This window comes from Apteryx mantelli, chromosome 17 (genome assembly GCF_036417845.1).
Source record: "Apteryx mantelli isolate bAptMan1 chromosome 17, bAptMan1.hap1, whole genome shotgun sequence".
NCBI lineage: Eukaryota > Metazoa > Chordata > Aves > Apterygiformes > Apterygidae > Apteryx > Apteryx mantelli.
In genome coordinates, this window is record NC_089994.1 from 11,982,637 (window position 1) to 11,997,989 (window position 15,353).

Genomic DNA, 15,353 nt, shown 5'->3' on the forward strand with positions numbered 1-15,353 from the left:
GCTGCTGTCTCTATCCCATGTCTCTTGGAGAGACATTTTATACGCAGTTAAGAGTTAGAGTTAAAGAGGATTTGCTTGAGCAGATATGAGGGGGGTGGGCAGTGAGAGTGAGCCTAGAGGTAGATTTTGCAGGATTAACTTTTCCAGCTAGTACAGCCATCACCCCAGGAGAGTGGTTACACCTTCAGAGACAGGAAGGCCACCTTTTCTTCAATACAACTGGTCCTAGCTATGGTGTCTGCCTCCTTTAGGGGTTTTAATCAGTTCTCTGACTTCATACAGTCTTTTGTTTTTCATTCTGCCTTGTTTTCTTTTTTTTCCCCTTTCCCCCCATCATTAAATATTTACCCCCTCAGCTCAGAACGCGAATGTGGGCATGCTGAAACTCATGTCAAACTTTTAAAGTGCCATTGGTGAAGCAGCTCTAGCATTAAAATAGAATGACTCACATCTGTTTGTGGCTATTTGTAGTCTCTTAGTGTTCTGGCTAACGTATTCCATGGGAGAGAGCTGGCCTGCCTGCAGCAAGGTTAAAAATTATTTGGTGCTTTATCTTTAAATAGCAGATTCCAAAAAAGGGGAAAGAAACACAAATGTGCTGTTATGACCTTAGCTTCTCAGCACATGTCCTGGATACATTAAATTGCACTGGTAGTGCCCTGATCTAACTCAGCATGCATTTAATGAAATGCCAAGTAAATTATTTAAAATTGATTTTAATTAAAGCCAGATCTCTGATGAGACAAAAGTCAGACCTAGCGCGTTAGCTAGATGGAAGCTACTTACAGATTCAATGCTATGTTTTTCTGTCATACCTGTTAGTCCAGCTCAGCCCATCTGCATTGTCTTGGGAGGAGGAAACATGATAAAATTCATGTTAAATTTTCTTCTAAGCTCAGTCATGTTCCTTCTGAAGTCGACAGGAGTTCTGCCCCTGATTTCAACACCCCGAGCTCGTGGCTTTCTGGCTTCCCCTGTAATGTCTGCTCTTGTGTTTGCTGGCAGGAGCAGGGCTTGCCTGTTGCTCTCCCTCTGCCATTCCTGCTCCATGTATTTTTGTTTGCTTTCCTTGATGCTTTCCCTTATTTCCCTGTTAATATCTCTCTCTATTACTTTGACATGATACTGAAACTACCAGAGAACAAACAGTTTCTGTTGTATGTCAGAAAAGGGTCTTCTGCTCCCTCATTTCTTCCATATAAGAGGCACCTGGAGCCTTTTCTGTTCTCCTCCAGCTCTGTAGATGCCATCACTGCTGGCATCTGTATCTGTAACAAAATTGACTGTGGATCAGGTTTTCTGCTATCATATCAACATCTAGGGCATAATTTGGGTCCGGGAGTCTATTTACAAACATGCTTTGGCACACCTCATGCAGACTCCAGTTTTAGTTACTGGAAAGGGAGAACTTCAGTGTTAGGAGCAGTGATAGCACTGGGCATTTATTGTCTTGGCAGTATTTACTCCCTGGTGGATGCAATGATGTCTTAAAGTTGGCAGGGGTAAAAGATTACAGGTCATAAGTGCAGGCATCTCTTGCCATGTTTCCTGGCTGAAACACTTGTATACCTCTTCAGACCTCCATGAAGTCTCCAAAGCAGCTATGCGAGTGTGGAGAGGATTGGGACTAGTGTTTTAGTGACCCTGCACTGGCAAACAAGCATCTCACCCCAGTACTAACCTTCACTCCTGTGCCTTTTTTAACTGGTAGTAGGGAACTTATTCTAAAAGTGACCTGGCAGAATCAGTCATGGTATTTGAAGGAGTAATATATACATTTATATAAAATAGGGAAAAGCATTTCAGTTCAAAGCATAGCGTAAATAATACATTAGGTTTCCTGCCTAAGCTGTGGCTTACCATCACGCTGAGACACAAATGTAAGAGGAAAAAAAAAACTATTATACAGAGCTCAGCGGGTTTCCATCTTGTTACTTATACATAAACTGAGGGTAGGTTGCCCCTCTGTTCACATTATGAGGTGATTAGCATGTTGTTTAACATTAATTATGCATGTTCCGTGTTTACAGACATGTTAAATTATGCAAGCTGTAGTCTTTAGACTTTCTATTTCATTTGTTAAAAACCCAAAACAACAAAGCAACCCTTTTAGTTCCTTGGTCTTCCCTCCCTTGCCCATCTGCATCCTGGTTTTCGCATTCAGGACAACATAACTAAATGAACTGCTCCCCCAGCACCTTGTGCTGCTCTTCTTACTGCAGCCCCATGCCTACAGGGGACGCGGGCCCCATATCAGCCAGATGCCTGATATGCGCACAGTGCGTGCTGTTTGTCACCCAAGGTGCCTAGCCTTTGCTGCAGCAGGAGGTATCTGGAAAATGTGTCTCGTAGCAGAATATGAGACACTTCTGTTGTACTTCTGTTGCAAAGAGGAACTTTTCCCTACTTTTTCTTACGGTAATTGTTAACCTTAAAAAAAAAAAAAAAAAAAGGTGGTGAGCACGGGTGGTTTCAGAAATGTTTTCCTAACACTTGCTTTGAGTATCAGCCACAGACTAGCTCTTGTTCTTTCTAAGGCAGGTAAATGCAGTGTTTTGGAGTGCAAAATACTTGAACTTAAATAGGGACTCAAGCAGTGGAGCATCATGCTGTATTTAATGATCCAGTCTAGTACTGGAGGAGACCTTTTTATAAGTACTCTTGTTAAGATGCAGTTTGTTCACTGACACTCACTTTAACCTTAATGTGTTCTGCTCTGGTGAAGTGTGCGGTTGGGAACCTGGCCCATCCTTAGAGAACGTGGGCTCTGTGGAGCTGCTGTGCATTCCTCCCTTAGGAATAGATTATATTTACCAGTAGTTCTGAGCAGTATTTCGTTGGCAAGGGAGGGGAATTCTCATTTCATAGAAAAATACGTTGGCTTTGGGAATTCCCAGAAGGAGAATTTGGAGCCGTCTACTCCAAGTGAAAGTCCTCCAACTTCTGCAAACTCATGTCAGGAAAGAGACTGTGTTGGGGGAGTTAATGCAGTGTCTGGAAGAATCCATCCTGCATGGCCTCTCATAGCCTTACACACAAAACACTTCCCTGCACAAATTTAAGACCTTTAGCAAAAATCACAAGCTACAGCTATGCTGTGCTGCAAGAAAGAAGCAGGAGGGCCCAAAGGCATGCTTTTGAGGGTCTTAGGTCCATGCTATAGCAGGAGCTTAGGGAGCTGAAATTCCCAGCTGAGGACAAAGGAAGAGAAACATATGCTTGGTTTTGAAAAATGACTGGGGTGGAAGGGGGGAAGGAAGGAAGGGGGGAAGAAAAAAAACAAAAGGACCCCAAATCTGATGACATGGTTTAATCCTTGGCATGCAAGCAGCAGCTGAGAACACAGTACATGCACCCTGTTTCATGTTGTTGGGGTGATCAGCTGCAATGCTTCTGTGAAAGAAGAGTCTTATTCTCCTTAAACCCTAGACCAAAGACCAAAGAATACAGTGTTATGAAGATACAATGTGACAGGTTACCGGTAGGTTACAATGCATGCTTGGGGAACCAGAGCCTTGAGCGGAAAATATCTGGCCACAGGTCTCTTCAGCTAACCCAACTACACAGAGCCACTGCAAGAACATCAAAATAAGCTGTGGTTTTGCATCCTGTGCTCTTAGCAATAGTGAAACAACCCTTGAAACTAGATTTTATTCCTGAGGCTTTAGACAGCTGCTGAGTTGATGTCTGAATCTGCACAGAAGGAGATGGTAGGACTGATTTTGGAGTCTGATGACTAGGGCACAGCCAGGTGCAAGGGCATGTGAACATGAAGCTCTCTTAGGGTTACAGACGTTAATGCTTTTTTGAAGGGGTAGGAGGATCTATTTTATTCTGTACAAACCCAGTTTGGACTGACTTTTTTTAATTGTGCAAGATGCATTTCCCCAAGGTACTAAAATTAACCAAGAGGGTTGGGCAGTGCAATAAGACTCCTCATTCAGCCACATTTTGATGTTACATGTCATTGGCACACAGATAAAGAGGAATGTGATGCTAATTGCTTTACTATCAGCATAAAACCCCAGAATAGTAATTGACCAAAGATGTAGTATTAATGTGCACAAAGAGCTCATAATCCCCAAACAGTCTGCACAACACCAGGGAGAGATGTATGTTGTAGGCTATGGTTCAGTAAGGAGAAGCCAGGATGTCCAGTATAGTTCGTTGTGGTCACAAACGTTAAATGTGGAGCAGGTTCAGCAGTGAAGCAGATTTGGAATCGTATTTTACAGCATTGTCACGGCAGCTCCTGACATGTGCAAGGCTGTGCAGTAGACAAACATTCACCTTGTCTCTGTAATAGCTATATAGAGAGATACATGTACAGAATGTGCACATACACCTCACAGAAACAGATGGGGAGGCTCATAAAATAAGTTTATGGAAAGGAGAGATTAAGCTGGAGAAGCAACAAAATGCTCCAGGAACTTAAATAAGAAATATATGTTGGCAATGGGACAGTGCTTAGAAAGAACAGAAAAATCAATTATTGTTTAGCTGCAGTGGAGGATATGGATCATTTAACAAGAGCTTTTAGAAAATATCCCAAGAATAGTAACATCACTTTGAAGGACCTCAATGAAACCAGTTATCCTGTGAGTTACAGTTCCCAATGATGTATCACCAGCTGCCATATTGTACGGAGAGTAAGTCTGTTGAATCAGATTGGACATGGATTGGAATATATCAGAGGATTATTTTGTCAAGTTAACAGTGAGGCATCTCTCAGGATCTGGAGATCTAGGATCCTGAAAGTTGTACTGTATCCCCCATATCTTGTAGGTGGTTTTAAATATGAAACAGTTTTTTGATGAGAAAGTCTCATTCTATAATGAGTTTTATCCTCAAGATTCATTTCTGTTGTGACATCTCTAAGATTTAAGGCAATTACTGATAGTTTTTGCGGACTGATCAGCAGTTTGGGTTTTGTGGTTGTATATTTCCAAAAGGAAGTTAAAGTTCAAATGATTTGGAGCCTCAAATTTATGCTCATTACTGCTAGCTAACTATCTTTTGGAGAGACTCTTCCTGCTGATTGCATTTATGCTGGCATGATCTTCCTCTGTTGAAACTGGGTTGTTATGGATTTGGTAAGTTTTATATACTGTGCGATTGTGCAGGGCCTCTCTTATCCGATAGCATCTTAGTGCTACTGATGTAGAAGGAGATGAGCACAATAATGATAGAGAAAGTCTTATAGTCTTGCTATAATCTTAAGAAAGTCTTGCTCAGATATCTATATACCAGCATGTGTATCAGGTTGTGTGTGCAAACTGAACCATCATAGGAGAAGGAACACTGGAGACCTTCACCCTGCCCTGAGAAAAGCGTGTGTTGAATTTGAGTTAAGCATTTGCAAAGCAATGAGCTATGAGTCAGTGTAAGCATTTGATAAACAGCAAGATTTCTTTATTATGTCTGTATTTCTTGATTATGTTTGTTAGGAAATGTGTATTGAGCTAGTTGGAAACGTTAGTGGTGGCCCAGCCTTTCCTTAATATTAAACGCTTTGAGCACCAGAACTCTGTTTTCAGTTTGCTCCCTCAAAACATTGTGCTCCTGTCTAGTTCTTTTGCTTCCCTACTTCCACCTAAGATGATAAAAATAAATTCTGTCTTTCTCCAGTCTCTTTTTGTGCACTTATTCTTGACTGGACTGTCCCTGTTTGTCCCTGTACCACAATTACATTTTTATCAAATACCGTGGATACTAATTATCTGCATTCTTATGGGGCCAGGCCATTTACAATGTGGGCAGTAATGCTTTGATAGCAACAAATTTCTAGTCCCACCCAGGACTAGAAGAAGGAATGCTTCCAGGCAAAGTTCTGTCTGATCCAGGTTACAAATTAAAAATTGGAGCTATTAAAGTGGCTAATCCCTTTTCTGCCCTGGGCATATGTTGTACCCATGAATTATTAAGAACTAGCTGAAGTTGATGGTGTATGAAACTCTCAAGAAACTGTGGTGTTTTGTGGCTATGTTCTTTATCACAATGCAAAGAAATACCTTTTTCTTTCCTTGGGGTAGTTTTTTTACAGTCCCAAGCAGAACTAAAACCAGAATCTTACAGGTGCAAATAATCTATCTACAAAAGAGAGTAAACAACAAAAGCAAGAAGACAAAAAAGAAAATGCAGCTGGTGACAATACCATTCACAGTGCACAAAAATAAAACTTAGACTCTTAAAAAAAAAAAAAAAAAAGCAATGGGAATTGAGTGGAAAAAAAAGTAGTAGGGGAAATCTAGAAAGTCGCAAGAGGCATGGGCAGGCTTGCCACCAAACATCTATGACAGTAGGGTGGAATAATGAAGATTTCTAAATCAGTGTCTGCATCTCTTGCAATCTTGAGCTAGCTTTTGCTTTTCTATGCTGAAAAACAAGGAAATCAATCTCTGTGTGTTTTTTTTGTTTTTGTTTTTCCAGGAGTTACTCAGACCATTTCCTGGAAATAGCATGTGAGAGTATTGAAAGCAATAATCAAGTTCTAAAACAAATTCTGGAAAATAATATAATATTCCTGCAAGATATTTAATGGTCACTTGTTCTTTCTTTACATGAAATGTTGGCGTGGGAGTGCTGTTACGGTGTTCCACCTCTGCAGGACATTATCCAGCATTTACCCTGTTAGCTTCTGATCTCCAAGCGTGAGACTGATTCCATTCAAAATGCTCCTGCGAACACAGTCCAGGGGAGGCTCCTGTAGCGTTGTTCCTGGCAAGGTGCCTGAGCCTCAGCAGGAGATTCAAGTGCTGTGGATTCTAAGACAGCAGTTTCTTGATCCAATGCTTAAGTTCATAATTACACAGATGCAGATAACTCATAATATTTAGTTTTGAGCTGGGAAATAGAAGATCATGGTTTTGCTTTAGTCTTTTGTTTTTATTAATATAGTTATTTTAGTTTTGTTTCTTAGAGTTCAGGTTTCACTAGTATGCGAGTGCATTTATGCAAGCATATGTGTATGCCTGTGTGTCTATGGAGGAGACATAATGTCTGTTACACGGTCTGTTGTTTCTCTTGCCATTCACCAGAGTACCTGAATAGCTAAGATACTAAATAACATAGCTGGCTCTTGCTCTGCTTTTATTTCTGGAGTCTGTGTAAAGTACCCTGTTTACATTTTAAGGGTGCATCTTACTACTGTGCTGCCCCCTTTCCCAAGCATTTAACCTCTCTCAGCTTCTGCTCAACTAAAACCATTTGTTCTTGGTGACCCACCTTCTATCAGACAACCCTGCTCTGAGAGAAACCTCCCAATAAAGTGGGAAGCAAGTAAGCAGATGAGTTAGTTTTAGGTATTAGTGAGAGGTTGTGTCACAACTATAAATGCATGGGGTTTCTTTTGTGGCTCTTGTTTCTTCTATGTGACATTCACCAAAAGTCCTTGCTACTCAGTCTAGACTTTGTAATTTGCCTTTGTCTAATCTGTAATCTTTGATTACAGAATTAGGAGGTGTTCAAAGACTTTTCAGCAAGTACTGGTGGTGCTCCGGGGGAAACTGAAGCAAAGAAAGGGGGAGAGAATCAATGGGTTGAATGGAAGGTGTCCGAGTGTCATCGGGGTGCCTGGCTGAGAATCACAGCTCAAGGTCATCAGGAATGACTGAAATTTCTTGTTGGTCTCTTCAAATCTAAAATGCATTTTAATTTGAAGATACGTTCCACAGTGGTATTTTGTGAGCTTTGTCAGGCATGTAAGTGTGGTGATGCTTCATACAGAAGAGAATTTGCAAGAAGAATATGTGATCAGTGTAATATAGATCTACCAAATAATGCAGCTACTGGCTTCTGTTTACCCCTACCTAATTCAGTGTAAAATGTGCTGCTGATCAGTCCTATTTAACCTTTCCTATTTATCACACGTCATTTCAAATTAGGAACAGTATAATAGACTAGTAAGAAGTTCTCTAGGCTAAGGAAGAGCAAAGATCCCTCTGGGGACTCATCTCTACAATTGCTTTTTGTCTTTGGCTCTGAAGTACAAGTGCTACTGCTTCATAAGATCTCGTATAAATGGGGCTCAGGCAGTTTTAAAGAGAAGCTATTTCTGCTTGTGACTCAAAAGAAACTGCCTCCGCATGTGCTATTTGCAGCATTGGTGCTCTTGACTGGAGCTGAGAAAGAGGCATCTGGTTTCTGAGCCTACGTGCTTTTACTGCACAGCATTCAGAGGCTCATGGAGGACAGATCCCTGCTTTGTGTCCTTTCAGTTTGTTGACCACAGTCAGCCAGTTGTTGCATCAGTGGGACATGAAAGCAGCTTCTGCCACAGCTAGAGTTCAGGAGAAGCAGAAACATGCCTGTGCCCACCCTTGAGCATCTCCCTTCCAAGGATCTGTTATGCCAGTAAGGAAACAAGACCTGTCTTTTCATTTTTGAAATGAACCCCAAGACGTAAATGATTCTCTTGTAAAAAGCATATAAAAATTTAAGTGATACAACAAAATACTAAGCAGTAGGCTAGGTCCAAACTACTCTTGATAAAACACAGGAGAGTTGATCTACAAATACAATATTGCTAGGTTTCTCCTTAGAGAGCAAAACATATCATTGAGTTCCTATTTTAGAGCTTACTCCCATTTCCTCTGTGCTTTTTCTAGGTAATTGCCATCTGTAGCATACAGCGGTGTGCTTTGCCTCCCAGTGGAGTCTCCTTAGGCAAGACAGACTCTGTCTTATTTTTGAGTCACATACAATGTGGTCTTGCTCCCTGCTGTAAAAGGGCTCCTAGCTCCGCTTTGCGTGTCAGCATTTCCTTGCTGTTCTCAGATGTCCTTGGGATCTGCCGCCGACTCCTACAGACAATGTAAAAAGGAGAACCATGTATTGCACGTGGAGTCTGTTTTGTTCTTTTTGTTTGTCGTGCTGACTCTCTCTTTTTCTTGAGAACTGCCTTGGATCTTGCACGGGCTCTTTACAAGTAAGCGTGAAATGTGGCTGTTGGGATCGGACCAGACCTGCCCTGGTTTTGTTCCACACGAGTAACTGAATCCCTCACCAGGAGAGCTGCACATGTCACGCTGATGGACCAGTTTCATACTGATGTAAAACCATTTGAATTATGCTAGAGTAAACCCAGCTAGTGCATTAGCTAGTGAATATGATTTTTGTGTTTGGTGGCCTGGGGAAACAGCAACTGGATGCATATAGGTATCTCCACAGTCATCACAATTTTCCATTCTCTTCTCCTTTGGGGGAGGGAGGGGGATCTGAGCCTATTTTGAAAAATGAATCCTATGGAAGAAACAAACAAACTGCCTGCTTTGGTATTAGACTCATCAATCTTGGTCAGGCATTATTGCCAAAGGAGAACAGGGTTGGAAAAATATGCGTGTCAGTATTCAATCATTACGTCCATTAGATACTGGTTGGCACTGAGACATATTAAATAAGGGAGTGTGAGTCGTAGCTGCTCCAGCTTGCTCTATGTGGAACACCCGATACAGTGATAACAGGCTGAAAATGCTCTCAGCAACTCATTTATGTGTATGTGGAAAGGGGAGTTGGCAGCTGGACAGACTTTAACACTGTAAAGAAGAAATTTGGTCATGTGCCAGGAGACATATAGGCACAATCAACAGCTGTTAAAGGGCTCAGCTCAGGAAGAGTGAAGGAGCGGAGCTGGGGCCTGATGAAGCATTTGCAAAGTGACACAGGCGGTGTTTTTATATTAGGGCGAGAAACAGGGACGAATCCTGTTGCCCAAAAGTCAGTTGGAGGCTTGAAAATTTGTAAAGCAAGTTAATAGCTATTGATAAAGCGCCACAGTAATTATACCTGAGGATTTGAACTTGAAGGGAATGGTGCCATAGATGTGGTGGAAACAAGGATCAGGTTGGTATAAGTAAGGTAAGAAAAAACAAAGTTAATTGGCTGAGGTCTCTTCTTCCTTGAGACTTGTACAGCAGTAGAAATGAGTATTGTCAGTAGTCCCCATCATATGATGGGTGACAAACAGCATGCAGGGGCCAGCAATGACATGGGGAAAGTTAAAAGTTCAAGTTAAATTGATTGCAACCAGGCTGAGACTTGCTCTTCTATCAAAAAAAGCAAATTTTATATTAAGATGATTACTCCAAACAAATGTCGTTTTGCCATCTCGATTGTAGCTGCCTTCATGATAGATACTCAGATGTAGGAGTCTAATTGCCAACAGTAGGATTGCCTCTCTTCCAGGGAACATAGCTCTCACTGGTGATAGAAGTATGGAAGGTGGCCTGCTCCCTCCTGAGTATGTTGCAAGGCTTAACTACAGCATTACCTTAAAAATCTTTCTGTGGCTTCCTTGATTGTGCAGCTCTGGGTCATGGGAGTCCTTGTCTAGTGACAGGCAGAGGTCTGTACATGGCTGCTCCTCTTCTCCATAAAGGAAACTGAAAACATTTTAATAAAAAGCAAAATTTTTCTTTTGGAAAATGAAAACATTATTTCTGAGAGGCCCTGGTCACCCTCAACAGAAATACTTCATTCTTGCAGAGCCAGATGGAAGCTGCACTTTGAAGGCCTTGTATTCCTGTCTGCCTTGCACTTTGCAGATCTCAGTCCAGCTGAGGGCTGATGAAATCAAAGTAGGGGTGGGATCCTGCACAACAGAAACCAGAATGTCCCCAGGCAGAGCCCGGGTGTTCGTATCTTGGAGTGATTATTATTATTATTATTATTTTTTTCCTATTGACAGCAGCAGTGCCGCTCACTCTCAGCATGACGTAGGGAGGGTCACTTGGCAGCTGTTTTTTCCTTATTTGGGTCAGTCTTTCACTGTGGAGCTCTTTAGTGCTTAGCATCTGGATCCGATTTCAGCAGATTCTCCATCTAAATTGACACTATTGCATTATAAATGATAATGTACTGGGTGGCGGTTGTGCCAATGTGTGTACTGAGCAGCTGTGCTAGCCACAGTTTATTTTCTGCAGCCAGAAGAAGTTTACTCCAAACTTCAATTTGCCTTTAAAAGGCTGTTTCCTCTAGCCCGGTGACATCTGTGCTTCTTCCATGCCTTCTCTGTCAGTAGGCTTGGTGTAATCCAGTAATTCCCTGCTCTTCACAAACCTCTAGCCCATGCACTTTCTTCATTTGTTTTCATAGCCTATGGAACATTAAGATTCATTTGCCAGAACCTAAAATGTACATATATCAGGAGATAACATTGCTACCTAATGAAACTGCTGTCCTTCTGCTGTTCCCGTTGGCCAGCTGTAGCCTCAGCTCCACCATTAATCATGCATCCTATGTAAGATTAATGTAGCTCTTCACATAAAATAATGTTTTGCCATCAAAAATGCTTCCCTTTCACAAAGCACAGCTTTTCCCCATTTAATATGGTTTATGGTGTAGCTTTTATTTTTCCTCTCTTTGATTCCACACAAGCCTTTTTAACTGTGCTTCCTGACAGCCAGATACTAGGGACGCCTGGTCCTAAATTGGAAGGTAGGACCATATTCTGCCACTGAAAGTCTGTCAAGGAGAAACTAGGTGTGTTAAATTTTATTCTTCACAATCCTGAGGTCCTGCCATTAGCAGTGGTAGAACCACATTGTGAACGTGACTGGATGCTGTTATTTCACTGTCATCTTCTTTGCCTTGAGGGCCCACACAAAGCTGGGTACAATGCAGTCCTTTATTTGTAAAATGTATTGAGATCTCAAGATGGAAAATACTCAGACACACTTTACTACTGTCTCTCTTATCGTTTCCAGTTTTAGAAAGCCGCCTCCTCTTAAATCCCTTTTGCAATAAATGAGAATCAGCAGTACGTTTTTGGTATATTCTATAGGCGTATTTTACATTGATCTGATTAATTAGGGTGGGAGTTTTTTCCTTTGAACGTACTAATCATTGCAGTTCTCTTTAAAGAAGGTAGGGCTCTCTGCGAACATAGCGCTAGTGAAACTAGTTTGAATCCTTGCAGACAGTGAAGAGAAAAAGCAGAAAATTGGAAAGAGGATGGCATTCTTCCAGAATTTTCCACAGTGCAATTCAGTATGGATCTGAAGGCACTGCATCAAGGAGAGCAAGTGGTTCACACTGAGATGGGAGGATCTGCCTTGTGAATACTCATAAGAGAGTTTATTTACTAGTGCCAGCTGACATGGGTGCCCACAAAAGCAGGTCCTTTTCTATTAAGTCATTTCCACAAATCCTGAAATGACCCTGTAATCTCCTGCACCCAGCTACTGTGAAAGTGATGTGAAGAGCTGAAATGGATGGCAGTTGCTGGCTTTTTCTGGGAGTAGGTTTTGGATCAGGCTCTTGAATAACAATCAAGGGATCTTTGGGTACTGAAGAAACAACTTTTATCTACACTCAGCCCCAGGCACTGTTTGGGAGTTACAGTCAGCTGGAGAAAAGTGATAAGTCCTAGTGCCTAAACCATTCAGTCCCCTGGGAACCTATTTCATACGTATTTCCGATTCTGTTTCAGGATGTACAGCCCAAACCTATGTTGTCCTTAAGATCATAGAAAAGAGTCAGTCCAGTCTAATTCAAGACAGTTCAGACTGATTTGTCAAAACCTCTCATCTGCAGCACTGGGACATTTGCAGCCGGTTGTTATTCTCTATCTGTCAAGTTTTCCAAATTCCAAGCAATATCTGTGCAAAGTGTCTGAAATGACAGGCGCAAAGACCTTCAACTGTCAGCGCTGTTTAGCATCCTATGGCTATTCTTTGACATGCTTGAGTTACTGTTGTACTTTCAGTAAATCCCATTCTGCCCACTGGATTGTGATCCATCAAATTTCAGTAACTTGGATGGTCTGGAAGGTGAACAGTCTTAACTAAATAAAAGAATTTGGGTAAATATTAGGGTCGCACATGGCCTCGGGTCTCTGTTTTGTACTATGAAATCCTTCCCCTGTGAAAAATGAGAAGGGGTGGAAGGTTTGTTTGCAAGGAGTATTTAAAAGAAATACAAGACCCTGTGAGTGATCTCCCGGTAAATGTAAACCAGTCCGTCCTCAGAGATTTGCCTAGTAAAATGCCAATTGCCCTCCATCCAAATTAAGATTGGACCAGTTGTTGACCAGCAAAGAAATCCTGGTGATCTCTCTAGTGTTTAGGAAAGATCTTGCATCAAAATGCAGGTAGATGGGCTTATGATTCCTAAGGTGCGCTAGCAATGGTTTAAGAAATAACGTTCCTCTTGAAGTTTTAGTAATTATCAATGCTAGTATGTAGACCAGAGGTTGCCTGATAATTTCTTAGACCTGTGTTAGAGCTATTTATTGCTTTCTCCAAATTTTAATTACTTTCACTGTAATATGCCCCAGGCTGACTTTGCTGGAAAGATTCAGGCCAAATAGCCATTTCAAAGATCTGGCATTTAGGCTAATCTGTAGAAGACAAGAGTTATAGAAGATTTTCCTTTAAGTAAATCTATCTCTGATGGGTGCTAGTCAAAGGCAGGCCTGTACACAGTCTCCTGCTTCCTTTTTGGAAATATATGAGCAAGTTTTGATTCATGTAGAATATGGTTCATTCTGGTAACTTTTGTAGCATTCAGGTTGCTGGACAAGAGAAGCTGTGCGGGGCTGGAAGAATTGCTTTTCTACTTCCAGGTTTTAACTCAAGTTACTTTCCCAGAGGGATGCAGAGTTCCTATCCTGAGGCTGGACCCTGGTTGTCCAAGAATGGCTGTCATTTCTGGGCAATTTCCCTGCTATTTGACCATCTCTTTTAGGACTAGTGTACATGTATAAGTAGAAAATTGTGCTTTAAAATACCCTGACATCACATAGTGACCTCCATAGCAGTGCTGCAGCCTAACAGAAGGCGAAAATGATATTGGGGAAGACATGAATACTTGATTTCTGCCTATTTGGTTTTGCTTGATTTTGGGATTATTAGCAAGAGAAAGACTAACACAAATCTAGTGATTGGCTTGGGGGATGTTTTGCACAGGCTTGAAATATCAAATGAAAAGAGCCAATCCATTGCACAAACTCCGAGTGCGGTAGGAAATGAGGGTTGCCCTTGTAAATGACAGAGGGCATGATTCTCTTGGGAAGGTATTTTGGGCCCTAAAGGAAGAGTCAAATTATGGAGAAAAATAAAAATTTATAGTTAATAAAATAATTTAGTAGTAGTTTCATAATATAATCTTATCTCTTTTATAATTTGGACTAACAAGCTTTACTCAGTCATTCATTTAGTAAGTCCATGACTTCTGGCTGTAGGAGAGCAGAGCTTTTAAAATGTGTTCTAGCTTTGACTGGAAGATGCAACTTCATCGCATCCCCCTCAATTATGTTCATGAATAATTTGCTCACGATATTTGAGGATGCTTGCAGGATATCAGAAATTCATCCTTGTATCCAGTTTCCTTGAAGAATGTTCTCCAGTTCCTGAAATACAGCAGTTTGTGCTAGGTGTGCACTGCCCGTTTTCTTGTCGTCCTACCCCTGCTGAAACGTTTCTGGTGGGGAAGCAGCAGCAGAAACGTGTTGCCGAACTGCACGTCCTGAATCGCATGCGGCCGAAACGGACGTTTGAGCGAACTGCCCAAAGTCTGGAAATGAGTCATGTGGACTATTTGGCAAATACTTTCAAATAAAGAATACATTTACAGGAATAAGGAACGGCTTATGAAAGATTAACGATGGAAAAGACGACCTATTCTTTTCCCCCTTAAATTTCAGTGTCAGGTCTTCGGTTCTTACTTCTCTTTCATGAAATTGCTGTAGCAATGCGGATTCATTCCAGAGGAGAATTAGGCCCAGAATAATTTTAGGGAGCGTATGATGTTTAAGGGTGTGGAATAAGGGACAAAGCCTCTCAGTAACTCTCCAGGAAAATACTACTTAACTTTCAATTTCCAGTTTTTGCCTGTGTTTTAATTTACCACGGTGTTTTTTTTGTGGTGGTTAATTAAGAATGTGCTATTACTGGGAGTAATTTCCTTCTCATAATTACAGTTGATGCTCATCTTATTAGTCCTGTTTTATTATGGTCAGCATTCATTTGAATAGTAAATTATTTCTCCTCCTGTCTGCTCCTGAATTTGCGGCTGTTTAGGAGCACGTGCCCTGCCACCGGCTTTGCTCCCACCACGCGGCAGCACCATCACCTTCGCTGCCCATTGCGCCTGGTGATGGCAAAGTCTGTCCTAAATGCTCAACCCTGCTGGCTAACGGTGACCAGAAGTGACGTCTCCTTGACCCTGGAGTCCGTGAGAGACGTGGTCGTGGTGCGTGAGGCTGGGTGTCAGGTAAGCGTCCCGGTGGGGCCGGGGCATGCGGGGCGCCTCCCCGCAGCCTGCGTCCGCCGAAGCCCCGGCAGGGCCAGCCGCTCCCTGGAGCGGGCGCCAGAGCCGGGGAGGGCGGCTGCGGCGGCAGGATTTGGGAATGCTGG